At 35.2% G+C, this 18,173-nt stretch overlaps 2 long non-coding RNA genes across 6 annotated transcripts in view; one reads left to right on the top strand and one right to left on the bottom strand.

Moving 5' to 3' along the window:
- The window catches only part of LOC143648551 (uncharacterized), a 100,911-nt gene extending 97,842 nt beyond the window's left edge, over nucleotides 1-3,069 (bottom strand). For 2 of the 5 annotated variants that reach the window (XR_013158620.1, XR_013158622.1), the window contains exon 1: nucleotides 3,014-3,069. This is a non-coding gene — a long non-coding RNA (uncharacterized LOC143648551). The other 3 variants (XR_013158619.1, XR_013158617.1, XR_013158618.1) reach the window with 2 other exon arrangements.
- LOC143648553 (uncharacterized) lies at nucleotides 662-17,944 on the top strand. Its single transcript, XR_013158624.1, has 3 exons — nucleotides 662-726; nucleotides 11,601-11,765; nucleotides 17,842-17,944. It is a non-coding gene; the product is annotated as an uncharacterized LOC143648553 (long non-coding RNA).
- The last annotated feature ends 229 nt before the right edge of the window (nucleotides 17,945-18,173 follow it).

Here is an 18,173-nt window from a genome sequence, read left to right as displayed (position 1 = left end):
GTTCTAAAACTATCATCAAAATCCTTGAGATTGTCACTTCCAGTTCCACTCTGACCATTACAAATATTGATGCTGAAAGATCAGAAGTTCTCCATATGTAATATGGAGGACAGGACTCGGTTACACCAATAACTCCTAAAAAGTGGATTTTCTCTACCTTTAATCATCTATGGATTCCTGATTCAGTATTAGGATAGCTCCAAACAGTTTACAGAGAGTTGTAGTATCAAAAAAAAAAAAAAAAATCAGTGTCAAAGAACAAATTGGAAATACTTTCATCTGAAGTAGAGATTCAAATGAGACTTTTCAAAGAGATAAACTAAAGCAGAAGTTACATTTGGCTGCACCAGCTGTAGTTACCTAGTAAGGAGCCTAGAAAATTATTTAATTTTAATACAGTTAAAAAGCCTTTTCTATCAGAAACTATGTGATAATGAGTGTAGTAGGCTGAATTATACACTCCAATAAGCACTTCTTCTTAATCTTAATCTATACTCCTGAGGTCATCTACTTATTATAAAACAGACCTTAGGAATGTGTGATTTTTAGTTAAGGTATAGTGAAATGAATGAGGGTCAGTTTTATCTGGATTGCCAGAGACCTTGTAAAGGAGATTCTGAAGTCACAGAGGCTGAGAAAGGAGAACACATTGCTTTGTGATGGAAAGGTGTGATCCACCGAGGAGCCCTGAGCATATGCAGCAGTAGCCAGAATGAAAGCATGAAGGTATTTGGGAAGAAAGCACAGCCTTGCTGAGCTCTTCATTTTGGGGGACTTCTTATGGCTTCAAAACCATGAGTCAATAAATTCCTTTAGGGTTAGGCCCAAACCAGTTAAATGTATTTCTGATAGCATCTCAGGCAAAATAAGACAGTTCTGGGTACTGGAAATTGGGGTGCTACTATTGCAAATACCTAAAAAAGGTGTAAACAGTTTTGGAATTTGGTGATAAAAAAACAAAGAATTTTGTGGCACTTAAAACAATCTAGAATGCTTTGAGGAGACTGTCAGTACTAATGTGGATATAAAACACGTTTCCAGTGTGGACTCAGACAGAAGTGAAACCTGTAGAGAAAGTTACTATCATCTTAAAAAATACATAATTCATCATGAGCAGAATGTTGGTAGAAATATGGATTCTAAGGTGCTTCTGATTAGGCCATGGAAGGAAATGATGAATGTGTTACTGGAAACTGAAAGAAAGGCAGTCTTTGTTACAAAGCATCAAAGAACTTGGCACAATTGTGCTCTGAAATTGGATGGAGCAATGAACTTAAGTATTTAGCTGAGGAGATTTCCAAGCTAACTTAGAAGGTGAAGTCTATTTTCTCATTGCTGTTTATAGTAAAATGTGAAAGGAAAAGGGTAGACTGGAGTATTCATTCTTAGGCAGAAAGTACCAACAATTGATTATTTGGAACATTTCAAGCCTATCTAGATAGTGGCTCTGAGACTAATCCCAGCGCCAATTCCATCAGAGGCCTCTCTGAGTTTCCAGAAAGTGAGTCCCGAGAGAACGTCGTTCCAAGCAAGGGAAAGTTTAAATAACTCTTATTTGCATAGGATGTGGCTGAACTGGACCTGGACAGCCATCTCGATGTATTTGTCTAGGAAGATACTGTATAGTAACTTTTGGTCTGGTGATTTGACCCACTTGAATTTACAAGGTTTTTAGAATTTTGTTTGTGTAGACCCTCTGCCAACCTGGATGAAAGAGTCAGAAATGGGATGGATTTAAGGAAGAATGATTTCAAGGGCAGATCCATGGAAACAGAGGTCTGAAAGGAGCAATTCTCCTTGGGCTAAGAGAAAGAGGCAACCTGGACAAGTGGAAAGGGGAGGACTGCCCCTGCACTTTCAGGGTATGGGCGATCTGCTCTAACACTTTGAGGAGGTGAAGCTTCTTAATCTGGGAGTGTTCAGTTGCTGTCCCAGTGCTTGGAGAGGGTAGGGTCTACATCATAATTTTGAGGTAGAGCAAGGCCGTTTCCAGTACTCAGAAAGGGTAGGGGACCTATACCCCGGCATTCAGAGAGAGCAAGGCCATTGCCCCAGCACTTGCAGAAGATGGGGTTGTTGCTCCAGCAGGCCCAGAGGTCAGGATATCATAGATTCACATGAGACTCTCAGATCTTGAGATCTAGGGGTGTTTGCCCTGTTGGGTTTCAGACTTGATTGGAGTTTGTGACCCATGTTTTCTTTTCAATTTCCTCCATCTGGAATGGGAATATCAATCTATTCCTGTCCCATCACTATATTTTGGAAGCAGATAACTTGTTTTCTAGATTTCAGAGGTGCACAGATGAAGAGTATTTTTGTCCCTAGATAAACCACTCAGAATCGATTTTCATGAAACTTTGTACTTAGTGTTATTATTGAAATGACTCAAGGCTTTTGAGATGTTGTGATTGAGTGAACATGTTTTACATGTGGGAAAAACATATCTTTTGTAGATCTAGAGAATGAGCTGTAGTAGGGCGAATTATGTATCCCAACTATATTGGTTAGTTAAAGTTGCCAGAATGTAATATATCAGAAATGGTATAGGTTTTATAAAAAGAATCTATTAAGTTGCAAATTTACATTTCTAAGGCAATAGAAAAGTCCATAATAAGGCATCTAGAGAAAAATACCTTAACTCCAGCGAAAAGTCAATATCTGTCACATGGGAAGAAGGCACATGGCTGGTGTCTGCTCGTCCCTGTTCCTTGTTCTGTTGCTTCCAGCTTCTAATGCCAGTGGTTTTCTCTCTAAGTGTTTGTGGGGCTTCACTTAGCTAGTCCAGGACACAACTTTGTGTTCTGGCTTGCTTAGCATCTCACAGGAAGGCACATGGCAGTATCTGCTGGGCTCCAAACATCCCTGTCTAGGCATGTCCTCTTCTGTCGGCATTCCAACCATCTCCAAATGTCTCCGTCAGCTCTGAAGCAACTTTTCTCTAAGTGTCTGCATCTGAGGTTTCTCCAAAATGTTTCCTCTTTTAAAGAACTCTAACAAACTAATTAAGACCTACCTTGAGTGGGTGAAGTCATATCTCCATCTAATCCAAAGGCCACTGTCACAATTGGGTGTGTCTCATCTCCATGGAAACAATCCAGTCAAGGCTGCCCACCCTAAACAGTAGGTCTGGCCCCACAAGTTGGATAAGAATTAAAACATGACTTTTCTGGGGTACATAACAGTTTCAAACGACACACTAATAAAAGCATATTCTTAATCTTAATCCATGTCCTGGCAGGTGTGAACCCATTGTAAATAGGAGCCTTTGAAGTTGTTTTTTTTTAGTTAAAGTATAGTGAACTGAACCATGGTAGACCTTTATCTGGATTATTAGAGGCCTTATAAAGAGGACCCTGATGTCACAGAAGCCAGGAAAGGGGAGGTAGTCACCATGTGATGGGAAACAAAAACTAAGGAACCTAGGGTGCATAGGTAATTCAATGATAGAATGTTCTCTTTTCCATGCAGGAGATCTAGATTCAATTCTCAGACCATGTACCCCTCCCCTCCCTCAAAAAAAACCAACAGGTGTAAAAGATTACCAGTTCCCAACATCAGAATGTTACAGTCTTTGGGGAGAAAGAAACCATTAATGCTTTAATTTGAGATTATTCTAGCCTCAAAGTTGTTAACCAATATATTCCTGTTGTTTAAGCCAAAACTAGTTTATGGTATCTGTCTTAGCAGTTCAAGCAAACAAAGATAAGAAGCTTTTGTAGCTTTATGTTAAACACTAGTTTTAACCCTTGTTCCAGACCTTTTGAAAAAATACTTTGGAGGAAAAGGAACATAAAAGAAGCTGCTTGTGGGTTTTAGAAGTGGAAAATATCTTAGTCGTGGCATTGTATCTGAAAATTGCTGCCTACACTGAGTATCATAGAGCAGTTACAGATATAAAATCCCTTCTATGGAAAAGCACAGACAAAAGCAAAGGAATAAGAATAACAGACTAAACAAAAATATATTTGAAAACTTAAGATGTGTACATCTCAAGCGTAAGAGGAGTTATGCTTACTCTTATGTAACTCCTGACAGGCTGTGGCCAGTACTCTCATGAGATCATATTAAACAATGCAGCTAGCCTGGAATAGCAAAGGTAGTCAAAGAGACCAAAGTTGCATGTGACCTTGTAGTAAGTGGCTCTGTTCATTTGAACACCAGATATCAAAGCAAAATTCGTAGTTGCTGCATTAGTACAACCCTTATGGTAAAGGGAAAATATTGGATATCTTTACATATTTATTTTTATGTTGTCATTTCAATTTGTTTTCTGCATAAATATGTTAATATTCATATATACATGTCTGTATACACATATACTCATTCTTATACGAGAGAAAATATAGACATGTTGTCCAGATAGTGTTTGGAGATACGTGCATTAGAAGCAAAATCTGAACCTTTGTCTATAGAGTAAGAAGATTGGTGAGTCTTACAAGCTGCAGGAAGAAGAACAAATTAGACAAACTTCTAACAGTCCCTGATAAATATATCCAAGCAAACACAGCCCAACACAATTTAATGCCATGTCAGAGTATAAGGCTGAGTAGGTAAAAAAATGTAGCTGGATCTTTCCTAGTCAGATAAGTCCATTTCATTGCAAGGTGTAGAGTCACAAATAAATCATAGAATATGGAGAATATAGAGCAAAGTGATAACAGTTCTGAAACAGCCATTGAAACAGTAAAACAAATGCATTTTAAACAGGACCAAAGTCAATGCAGAAAACTCTAACAACCCTCTCTCTCAAGGCAATTCAAAATTAAGTGTGAAGCAGGAATTCAGCAATACAGTATAATTGTTAAGAATACTTTGTAAACAGAGTCCTGGCTCCAGATTTCATTTCAGTTGGCCTAGTGACTGTTAATTAGTGACAAATTATCTCAGCATTTTAATGTTCCTATATCTGTGAAACAGGTATGTTGCTGGTTTCTTATAAAGAATTAATGGAATTACAGGTGTGAAGTGTTTAGCTTATTGTCTGACATATTGTATGTGCTCAGCAGATAGCAACCAGTAATAATAATAGTAGTTTTCTTAGAATATATATTCTAATGTATAACATATATTAGAATATGTAATTAATATATAATAATAATGTGTGTGTGTGTATATATATATATATGATGTTGGTGCTTGTTCTAAGACATGATTAACACTGAGAGTAAGAGATAAAACAAAAATATATTTGAACATTAAGATGTCTACAGCGTCAAGTTCAGGGAAACTACCTGATACCAAGTCAGGAAGAAGTGACAATCAGTGGTGTAGTGGGTTGCATGGCAGCCCCCCAAAGAAATCCATGTTCTAATTCCTAGAACCTGTGAATGAGCACTTAATTGGAAAAAAGGTATCTGCAGGTACAAGTAAGCTAAAAATCTCGAGATGGTATCTTCCTTGATTACCAGTTGGTACACACATCCAAGTGTCTTTATGAAAGACACACAGAGAAGAGGTGCTCTGAGAGAAAAGGAGAAGGTCATGTGAGGCAGAGGTGGAAACTGCAGTTATGCAGCCACAAGCCAAGGAATACCTGGACCTTCAGAAGCTGTAAGAGGCAAAAGATAGAGTCTTTGGAGGAAATTTGTCCCTAAAAATACACTTTATTTTGAACCTCTGGCCTCCAGAAACATAAGAAAATAAAATTCTGTTGCCTTAGGTCACCAAGTCTGTGGTAATTTGTTACGACAACTTCAGGAAACAAATATGTCTGGTTAAAAACAAAACACAACAACAAAAAAATGACGGCTATTTAAAAAAAAACACAGGGTCATTACAAAGATTAGAACATTCCGTTTTAAGAGCACATTGTGCTCCCTACATATTAAAAATGTTAGAATCCATACAGGATGCAAAGATGAATGATTCCTAGTAATAGAAAACATCTGTGACCCCAGTAACTAACTAGAATTCGTATTTTCAGCTTTTTTTCACTTTGGTATGCTAGAAAATCTTAAAGTAAAGCAACTCATTCTTAGAATAGAGACACTTTGGTAAAATAAAAATTCCTGGCATCTAAAATTCCTAAATGGCCAATTTGCCCAAATTTTGTGGACTACACATAACCAGTACCACACTTGCTCACCGCTGTTTGGGAGATTATTACTGTTCACTATTTATGATGAGAAAACTAAGGTTACCGTGGTTTTCCAATGGCCCAAGGTCACACTGATATAGAAAGGAATAACCAATATTCAAACTAACATTTGTCTAAATAAAGTGTGCCTTCCTTTATTGCCATGTAAACTAGTCTCACATATACATAGCTCGTTATTTTTTCTAGAAGTAATGAATCAGGCTTTAAAAAAGTCATTTGCATTTTCATTGTGCTCTTATCATATTTAGTTTTCATGTATTGCCTTATGCACTCAACTATAATTTTTGTTGTTATAAGGCTTAAATGTCAGCAACCAGATAAGTGATAAACAAGATGGCACAAGATTATCATTTCCTCCAGAAAGATATTTCTCAAAAATATTCTCTAGATGTTTAGGCAGCAGATGGTATCTAATAAGTTAAATTCCAACGGCAGTCATGAGTGAGCGATGATTAAATTTTAAATCAAATCATGTTCTCAGAAGTATCTTGATATCTTGTTTTATTCGTTAATTGCACTCTGAATGGTTCAAGGCTTAGAAGTAATCAATGCAATTCCGTGTGTCTTTACATTTAGTAAGAAATGTTCATTTGCAAGTTTTAACAGATAATCAGTGAGACATAGAATTATGAAATTTTGTTTACTATTTCATTTAACGTTGCAAAATGTATTGAGCTCTTAATATGTGTCAAGCTCTGAAGCAGATGAAAGGGATAAATAATACATGATTCTTCCTGCAAACAATTCCTAATCCAATAATGGAGCCCAGAAATAAAAAAAACTAAGACTGCTCTTGTGGTGCAGAAATCTGAGAACATGAAGAACAAACATGCTTTGTTACAAGAAGGAAGTGAAATGTAGGTCAGAAATAGGTCTTGGGAACTAAGAAGGAATTAGCAGGCAGACAAACTAAGGGCAGACACATATTTGAGGCAAAGGGAATACCATAAACCAGATTAGGAATAGAATGGATGCTTTTAGAGATCAGCAAGTTTTTCTTCTTAGCTATAATAATGTTAAGACTCAACACTTATTATGAAGTGAAGATGTGAAAGTACTAGAATTTTCATACACTACTGCCAGGAATGTAAAATGGCATAAACGTTTTTTTTTGGAAGGGGTGCTGCATGGTTTGGGTATCAAACCTGAGTCTCCCACATGGAGGTACAAAATTTTTAAAAAGTTTGGCAATCCCTTTAAAAGTTAAACCTTCACCCACCATGATATCTAGCCATTGAACTCCTCCATATTTACATAATGTAAATGAGGGTATGATCTATGTGTAAGAGACTGCAGGAGTTATTTCTAAGAGCTTTTGGGGGATTGAATCACGTCCCCTACAAACAAGAAGTGTATATGCCTTAACCCCCAGTTCTGTGGGCATTGACTCATTTGTAAATAGGACCTTTGAAGTTGAATCAAGATAGACCTTATTCCTATATGACTGGAGTTTATAAGCAAAGAAAATTTTTACATAAAACTAGAAGCCACAGAAGGAAATAGAAAGAGACAGATGGCCATGGGACAAAGACAGAGATTGATTGCCAGCAAGCCATCACAACACGATTGACTTCAGAGAAGATGTGGCCTGCTGATACTCGATTTTGGACTTTTGGTCTCCAAATTGTGAACCAATAAATTCCCGTTGTTTAAGCCACCAGTTTGTGATGTTTTGTTATCGAAAACCCCGCCAATCTAAGACAGAGACAAAACTGGACATTTTAAAATGTACGTCAGCTCAGTGTATGTCAACAGTAAATGAATAAACAATTATGGTATTTTCATACAATAGTAAGCTTACTCAGTAATAAAGATCAATTAACTATTGATATGCACATCAACATGGATGTATCTCAAAATCATCAGGCTGGATTAAATAATCCAGAAAAAGTGGTGCATATTGTATGATTCCATTTATGTGAAATTATTCATGAACAGAAACATTTGAAAAAACGTATTCAATTTTACACTTTAAGTATTGTGATTAATTGTATGCAAATTATGCCTCAATAAAGCTGTCTAAGATAGATGAGCAAAATTTGACAACTAATAGGAAAACTAGTAGACCTACATAAATTTAAGAATGAATAATGTCTATAAAACTAAAGCCAAAAGAAACTGTACATAATAACTTTGCTCTAATTGATTAAATTTCTTATGTAAATTGTTTATGTATACTGGAAATGAACAACTAAGTAACTGGGCAAAGAATGGTGGAGATCAGGTTTATTACTGTTGAAGTGGGAATCTGGAGAAAAGCTATGGGAGAGGGTGGAAATGATCCATTTTGTAACAGATATTATTTGGAGGCATTGGTTTGAATGTGTGTTTACCTTAGTACAGATACAGATGGTTACGTAAAGAAATATTGATATGTGCATATACACAGATTAGTATACATGTGTGTATTTCCTTATTCTGTTAACTCCAAGTGCCTAGGAGCAGTAATAACCCGGTATCAGCAACCACAGCTTTGGCCCAGATCTTGGTTTCTAATGCCATTCTCCAATAAAAAGAGACAGAGCTTATAGGAGAAATGGCCGATACTAGGACTGGGGCAGGAAATATATAAAATAAGCCCAAAACATATTGTAGTGCCAGATAGTAAAGAAGTATTTAAAAAAATAATCCTACTTTGGTGGGGTTACATCAAAGGAATATAGGAGCCAATAAAAGAACAATTAGTGACCATAGCCATTTGAGTTATAAAATGCAGAATTGGATTATATCTAAAAGTCTAATATATACATATCCATGAGTACACACTGAAATAGATATGTGATTGGATAAATGGAAGATAGTATAGAAGAGACAAATTTCCTGTACAGAATATTTCCAAATAATTTAAGCACATATATCCCAGCCACACAGAAGCGGAGCCTCAAACCACACTCCTTTAAGTACAAAGTGACTCCCCTTTAGAGTACAGGATGGAAAGGGGGGAAAGAATAACTTTCCAATGGGGAAATCTGATGAATACTAACTCAGCCAGTTGACCAAGGTCAACATCAATAGTGACAGGCCATGTTGATAGACAGCAACCTTCATATGATGTGATAAAAGTGGTACTTAACCTCTAGGGTCTCCCTGGCAGAACACATAACTCCATTCTAACATAAGAGAAACATAAGGTGGAAATTCAAATAGAGGACATGCTACAAAATATGTTGTCCATATTCCTCAAAACTATCAAAGTCATCAAAAACAAGGAATACCTGAGAAAATATCAATCAAGAGGAGTTTAAGCAGATATGACAAGTAAATGTAATGTGGAATCCTGGATGGAAGCCAGGAAGAGAAAAAGACATTAGGTTGAAACTGAAGAAATTTCAATAAACTATGGATTTTGATAAATAGTGATATAAGAACATTGCTTTATTAATTCTAATATATCATGATATTGTAAGATGTCAATTATAGAAGAAACTATATGGTGTATATGGAGGCTCTGCATTATCTTTTCAACTTTCCTGTACACTAAAGCTATTTCTAAAAAAAAAAAAAGTGTACGTAAATTTTTTTTTTTTTTACATGGGCAGGCACTGGGAAATGAACCCAGGTCTCGGGCATGGCCACTGAGCAGAGTTCTTGCCCTTAAAATACTTTTAAATGTTAAATTGATTATAAACAATCCCCCAAGGAAAAGCAAACAAATCACTCCTTGAATTTTTCAGAACTGTTGACTTGGGTGGATATACCATAAATTGAAGAGGCTGATATTTTAGTAGACCTCACTGACTTCAACTTACATTTAAGCAACAAAACATTTTATCATATTTATATTTGGAATGGTTGATGGCTCTCCTCTTATTCCTTAAGTATAAGGACAATTGTAAATAATAATTCATTTCATTTTACCTGTATGACTTTTCAGTCAGTATTTCCAGTTCTTGTTTAACTTTTTCTTTTAGTAGTTTTTTCTGTTTGTTTGTTTGTTTGTTTGCTTGCTTGCTTTTTCCAAGCTGCTGAGTTGAGAGATATATTTGTTTTAGGTTATTGGTTCTGTGCAACATTGCATTTCACTATTTTTTTCCTGAGTAAATGCTAGTCTCTTTTAGTAGTTTTAAGAATTTGTTGGTACTCTACAGTAATTGTGACAGCTGTTTGTACTTTGTTTTTCTATGTTGATAATTACTTTACAGGAATATAATACTTTGTGAAAATTTCTGATTTACAGATTTATATGTGCTTTCACAGTAGTTTTTAAAAATATGTATTATGCAAAGTTCACAACAGATAATTTCAATTTCATCCAATCATGTCACTCCATTGAAACATAGGGAACCTTTATGCTAACACATGTATACATGGGAAAGCTTTCTGTTAGACATTAGCAAGAGAAAATACTAATTCCTGGAATTTTTCATTCTCATTATTAATCCTGTTAAAGACTTCTACAGAGACAAAGATTTTAAAACATCCAGACTTAAGGTACCAATATTATTTTATATAAGATGAAATTTTACTGAATTTTAAAGCTAGGAGAAAAGGAACATTTAGCATAGTAAAAAATAAGAAAAAATGCATGGGTTTTTAAAAACTTAATTTAGTTTAGTATCAATGAGTACCAAATGTTTCTTCTATCTTTTTTTATTTCAAGTTTGCGTAAGACAATATTGAAGTTCATATTTCCAGAAAATAAAAAGTAAATGTTATCAGGGGCAATTTCAAACCTGAAATATGTTAAAAGTAAAGGTGATCAAATTGATAAATACAAATTTAAATTCAGAAAATAGGGACATAAATAAAATATGATAAAGAGACCAGGAGGAAAAAAATGAGAAAGATGTAAGTCTAAATATATGAATTAGGGGGAAAAGCACAATGAAGAATTATTGGGGAGCAATTAATTAGAAAAATCATTGTGCAATTCAAGCAGGAAAGACAGAGATATTATAAATGAATAACATAATAGGGAAAATAGACAGAGAAAGAAGGAAAATGAAGAGAACATTATCATCAGAATACATTGCAAAGAATGTCCAAGAATAATTGCCACAAAAGGTCTGAAGTCAATATAGGTTTCCAACATTTTCCACCAGACCATCACATAAAAGAAATGTCCAAACTTGCTGAAGAACGTATAACAAAGGAAATGCTAGAGAACTCCTGGGTCATTTTATAAGTTTATCAAAATCTTAACTCCAAAGACTGATGAAACAGTTCAGACACAGACCAGTAGTATTTTTGAATGCAGATTTTTTTTTTTTTATCATTCTATCCAAGACTATTTTTCAAAGGCTACTTTTATAACTTCGGGGTTTTAAGTTTTCTCCAATATGGTTGTATTAGCCAAGGTTCTCTAGAGAAACAGAATCAGCAGGAGATATTTGTAAATATAAAATTTATAAAAGTGTCTCACGCAACCATGGGGATGTAAGACTCCAAGGTCTGTAGGGCAGGCCATGAGCTGACAGCTCCAATGAAGGTCCTCAATGAACACTCAGGAGAGGCTGACTGGCTGAAGCAGAAAGAGTGATTTTCTCTTCTGAATCTTTCTTAGGAGCCTTCAGTGATAAGATTAAGTGTCACTCATCACAGAAGACACTCCCCTTAGCTGATTGCAAATGTAGTCAGCTATGGATGCAGCCAATGTGGTCATGATCTAAGTCTATGAAATGACTTCATCGCAACAGACAGGCCAGCGCTTATGCGAGCAGACAAACAGGTACCACCTCCTGGCCAAAATGGCACATGAAACTGACCATGACAATGATTCACATATTTTCTATTTTAGTAATGCTTTCTTTTTATCACAGACAGGGTATATTCTTGTGATATATCTTCAGATTTGTTTTCATAAAATGAGGCTACTGATTTTTTATTTTTACATATTTATTTTATAGCTTATATTTTCTTACATCTTGCATAGTTGGTGGAAATTTTTTCAGAAATGCAATTATATCATATATGTATGGAGATAGTTTTGCCCCTTACTTTAAATTTTTGCACATCCAGTTGCATTCTCTTGAACGTTTTCTGGTTAATACTTTCCATGTCATGTTAAATATCAGAGACCATTATGGCAATACTTTTTGTTGCTGATTTTAAGCTAGAATACCTGTAATCTATCTCTTTTCAATAGGTATAAGGTATGACATAGATCATCATATTAAAGAGGTAGCTATTAATTTGCATTTTATTTGGGATTTTTTAAATCCTATTTTGATTTTGAATCTCGATAAATGCTTTTTACATCTCTCACTTTCTTCATATAATTTTATAATTTTTTGTTTTAGTTCTCAAATTCATTTATTTCTGCATTTATTTTCATTATTCTTTTCCCTCTTTTTTTTTGTTCTTTTTTGGCGGGATTGTGGTGGTGGTGGTGTTATATTGCAATTCTTTTCCTAGTTTCATTCCAAATATCATTTTCATATTATAGTGTTTTCTGCGTCTTTTGTTGTTCCCTAATTTACTTCTTTTTAACTCAATTCACGAAACATGAATTTGCTTCCAAACCTTGGAGACTAAGATAATTTTTATTGTCTGCATCATTTCAGCACAAACTGCCTAAAAAGAACAATAAATTCTAAACTTCTTCCACTGGAACATTTTTCCTTTATAAATAAAATATCTACTGTCTCTGATGATGATCAGATAGTCCCTTGTTATAGAAACCCAAATATCAGAGCAAAGAGATCAGTTTATGTACAAAGGCCGGATTTGTGCATGGAGGTACATCTTTCTGTTAGTGTGTGTAACTGTTAAAGCAAGCCATTCTGACTACCTTATGCAGGAAAAGGGGATTAGCTTTAAAAAGTACTATACATACACATAAAGTAAACTTTCAGAGAGATAAAAAGCCTCTATAAATAATTAGTTGGACAAGTTTTAGAGTAAAGTGAAAAACGCGATTTAAAAATTAACATGTGTTATATGACACCAAAAGGAAAACGTTTATATATATTTATACACAATGTATTAACAATGGTAGAATTATAAGTGATGTTCACATCTTCCATATGCTTTTCTAATGGCTTTAAATCTTTATACCAAGTAGATACCATTTTATATTTATATTATCAAGATCTCTTAGTGGTGCGCTATTATTAATGGTTTGCATCAGCTCCTTGGTGTAATAGCTACAGGTTTCTGAGAGAACCATATACTTACATTCAGAATAAAGGTTTATCACAGCCATTTTATTATTTTTTTTATTTTCATACTTTATGTCCACTCCTCTTCCCCTCTTCCCATAGTTAGCCATTCTAATACATTTAACACAATTCCTTAATTATGTAGGTATAGGATTTTACTTCTCGACATAGTGGAGTAGCTCAATTCGGACCAATATTTCTACCAAGAAAAGCTAAAGAAGTCAGATTTTATATATGCAGATAGATTTGTGCTTCTTTATGTGTGCATTTTTGTGCAATTCGGGCAGCTGATGAGTAAAAAAGAGCATGAAGGACCAAGATCTTATAAGAAAGGAACCACAGTAAAATAAACAGCTCTTCTGCTGATGATTTTTCCCTCAAGAGATTTGCCATTCCATTCCAGGGACAGGGTGGACACTGAAAACTGAGGCAGACAGCCTGGATTTAGGGCTACTGTCAGTTGCACAGAATCCTGCAGAAATTAGACAATTTTGTGGGACTTAGAGGAGGAAAAAAATGGGGTTCAGAGCTGTGGAGGCAGCCAGGATTTAGAAGAAAAGGATCATGATACCAATGAGAAGCAACACACAAAGAATTGCACCCCAAACTACATTTGTAAAAATTTTAAACTGCAATTGTATGACAGAAGCAGAGTAGGAATCTGAGAGAGGACTGAATGTATATGTCAGTAATCTCATGGTTCTGAGGACGCAAAATTTGACTTTAAACCTACCAGGATATCAGTTGGAAACCTTGGAGGGCCACATCTCCAAGAGTGGAAATAGCCCAGGCTTGAGTCAGCTCCAGCTCATACCAAAGCAACGTGATATGCCACCCTCCCTCTGCCTACACAAGATAAGGTAGACCCCTTAAGATGACAATTCAATATCTTGTAGGTCCTTCACTATTTTCTATACACAATATTTGGGATTTAGACAATTATTTTCAGGCACACCAAGAAACAGGACAAATGAAAATGTTATGACATTAATACGAAGCCACAAGTGCTCTACATGGTAAACTATCAAAGATAAAATTTTAAAAAAAATAGTGGATATTATGTTTGAAAAAACCGAGGGCAAGAGGATATAAGTGACCCGATTTTGAATAAATTTTATCTATGGAGGCTTTAGAATTTCCTGTCAAATCGAATGTAAGTTTTGGGGAAAAAAGTGGAAGTAAGGATGATATTTGAGATTTTCAGCCCGAACATCTGGTAGGATGGAGTTGCTGTTAACTGAGAATGGAAAACTGGTGGCAGTTTAGTTATGAGGGGAAATTATAGGAGTTCAGTGTCGAGTTTGTTGAATTTTATATGTGTAATAGTTATCCGAAAAGATATGTTGAGTGTTGTGTCAAGAACCATAAATTAAATTAAAATTTGATTTAAAAGTATGCCACCAATGTAACATTAATACTATATCCTTATTTATAATAAGCTCATACTAATAGATAAAATATTAAAATAAAAATAGTATAAATATACTACCCCATAATTTGCAGAAGAAGGCAAATCTAATCAAAATGTTGGATAACCCAGTATATAATAATTCAAATTCAATGACATGATTTTGTTTCTCATCAGATAGGAAATTGATATTAATATTGATAAAGGAGAAATGGTTGCATAAAGCATAGATGGAAAACGGGTAGTGAAATGCAAGCACAAAAGCACCACAAATGAGAATATTAGTAGTGTTGATGGTACTAGTATAATTATTCCAATAAAGAACTCAGGAAAATTTAATTAAGACCTCTTAATAATTTGAACCCCTACCTTATGGTAACTTAATTGTATACATTTATCCTAAGAAAATAGAAAGATTTTGTAGGAATTCACATTTGAAGTATCATGGTTTATTTTATTTTATTTGCTCTTCTAAATAACGTTTTACAGTCGAAGGAACCTGTAATTATCTTCAGAACAAAAGCCATGTCTTACTGCTTTTGCTGTGCTTTGGACTCACTAAATTGTGCCCAAATTATTTGGAATTTACAAAAATCCTAACCCTGAAATACAGTGACTGCAATAAATAAATGAATTCTAACTGAAGAAACAATGCAAGTAATTATATATTTTCACACATGAAAAAATAAATCCCATGGCTTATTTGGCATCTAAGATAGGAAACTAATAAAGTGATATTGTCCTTCATGGTTGTGTTTTTTTTTTTTTTTTCTTTTTTCTTTTTTTGCATGGGCAGGCACTGGGAATCAACTGGGTCTCCGGCCTGGCAGGCGAGAATTGTGCCTGTTGAGCCACCGTGGCAAATATACAGAGCAAAAATTACAATTAAATTGCACTGTATAATATCTAAAGTAGTTTTAGAAGACATAAATACTATATCATTACTACTCTGAAGGAAAGTGTTTTTCAATTTTCAATGAGATATCTATCCAATTCATAAATCCAGATATTTTCAACCAGGCAATATTTCATTGTTTACTGTCCAGGAATTATTTCTTGGGACAATGCTTGAGACAATAAACGAGGCTTTAAACCCAGAAAGAAAAATATCAGGGATTGATGAAAGAAATGGATACAAGCCATCAAAGCAACCCTAGGATGACAGCAAGATTACAACAGTCTTGGAGAGAAACGAGCTCTAGAGGCTCCCCTACCCTACCCTATACACGAAAACAGTCCCAGGAGAGCTATAGATTACTATTATGATGATAAAACAATAAAATTTCTAGGTGACCTTGTAAGACAATAGTTTTATGTCGTTGGTATAAATATTGACACCTTAAATAGGATACAAAAGGACTGACCAGAAATCAAACGATAAAGTCAAATGAACCACATAAAAATAAATAAAAGCTTCCATTCATAAAATGACATAATTGTGTAAAACTGCAATCTACTGAATAAATAGAAGGGATCACTCAGAAATATTTAAGCATAAATTTGTATATAAAAGAAGTTATCAATACGAAGAGTGGCAGAAATACACAACAGGGGAAAAAATGAACAAGAAACTTAAACAAGCACTTTACAAAAAATAAATTCGAATTTCCAATAGACATATAAAATTATGCTCAAGGGCAGTGAGATGGTGGCACAGTGGCAGAATTCTCACCTGCGGTGTGGGAGACCCGGGTTCAATTTCCAGTGCAAGCAAAAAAAATTATGCTCAAGCAACCTAATAACCATAGATACATAAATTAAAACCAAAATAAGATGCCATAACTTATTTAAAGAATATCTAAAATATAATACTTGCAATGCCATATGCTGGTGATGAAGTAGAACTGTAGGAATTCAGCCACAGCGTGCAGTTACCTCTGCAGTGGTAAACTCTTTGGCAGTATCTACTAAAACTGGACTTACGATGTTGACAACAATATTTATCGTGGACCAATCCATTCTTGGCCAACAAAGTGTTCTAGCATTATATTTGGAAATTAGGATGGCTTAAAGTCAGAGCAATTCTTGGTTAAGACCACTGAGGGAGTTTTCATAGCAGATGAGATAGATTAAATAAAGTGCAAAAATGATGATCTAAGCTAGCACAGGGTAATAAAGTTAAACACAATCAAGGGAATTACAATTTCTATCAACAAATCAACTTGGCATTCTCTCAGCCTGTCTCATAAACAGCATGCTGTCTTTTTGCTCAATTTTTTCAAGTTATAAATGTATTCCCTGCCCTCATGTGCTTGTTTGGTCAAAAGAAAACGTACATGCATGAGCATCATAAATCCTAGGCTAGCCCACTACACGTGCTCTAAATCCTGAATTTCCAAGTAGAGGTGCGGTAGAAGATGTGATTGTGCCATGTCCATGCTCCCCAACACTTATTTTACAGCATCCCAGCCTGCCATGAACGCTTTGCCAAAAGTCTTCCTCTTGCTAACATACCTATATATAAAGCAAGCTCACAGTGTTGGACAATTAGCATCACCCATGACAGCTCTTAAATAATGACTAATAGGAGCTTGTGAATATATATATCATTTTTATTTGTCCCTCAGATTGGAAAATTGTACCTCAATGTTTTACCCCAATGCCCAGGTTCACCCAGTGTATTAATCTTCAGTCGCCATCATGGTAACCTGCTTGAAAATACACAATTTCTTGGTGTCTTTCCCTTTTCCTTTCCCTTTCCTTACCTTGGTGGTGTTTTTTTGGAATACTTCTCAAATAAGTTAATTGCTCTTGATTCTTTTCTCACGGCCTACTTCTGTGCAATCCAAATTAAGATAGATGAACTTTGTATTTGGCTGGGTCTCAGATAATAATTGTTAATTTGATAATGCTAGTGACTTGTCAGTTTCTTCTACTCATATAATTCCCAAGAATTTAACTTTAAGTCCCCCAAGTTTAGGAGCTGAGAATACCAGATATTTGTATTTTCCATTTCCAGATAAGGCCTGTATTCAGGAAGGAGAGATTCTACTTTATGTGGTCTTTTACTGTCAATTTTAAAGTGAAGACATTGTTTTTCTGAAATGAAAACATGAGGACTCCTTGGGCTTAACCTCGATCTTGTTGAGACAGAGGTTAGAAATGTCCACTATAGAATCCCTTATCTTAGGTATTTTTATTTAAGTACACATGTCCTCCCTTGCTAGCATACAGCAATGCCATTCGCAACATTGATACTCACTGATTTTTCTCTCTCGCCTCATTTCCTCTTTTAGCTTCGTTTGGTCTGGACTGTGCATGTGAAAGAACCGGACACATCACCATGTGGCTGGGCTATCAAAATCTTGCTTTGTTCCATGGCATCAGCTTTGAAAAGAGAAATTATTTTATTTGTTGTTATCGATGATGTCTCTAGTTCATACAACATTTTTGTATTCAATGTAAAATGTCATCTCTGTACTGATAAATTGAAAAATCATTTCTCCCCTTTAGGCTAATGAATTTGAAAAAGATGACTCCTCTTCAATAACGCGGTCTGTCAGTTCATGACTTAGGATGCAGGACAGATCGTACACATTCAGAAATAGTGGATCCCCTGCAGTTCTCT

This window comes from Tamandua tetradactyla, chromosome 10 (genome assembly GCF_023851605.1).
Source record: "Tamandua tetradactyla isolate mTamTet1 chromosome 10, mTamTet1.pri, whole genome shotgun sequence".
Taxonomy (NCBI): domain Eukaryota; kingdom Metazoa; phylum Chordata; class Mammalia; order Pilosa; family Myrmecophagidae; genus Tamandua; species Tamandua tetradactyla.
Note: the sequence above shows the minus strand (reverse complement) of the source record. Positions and strands in the feature narration are given on the sequence as shown.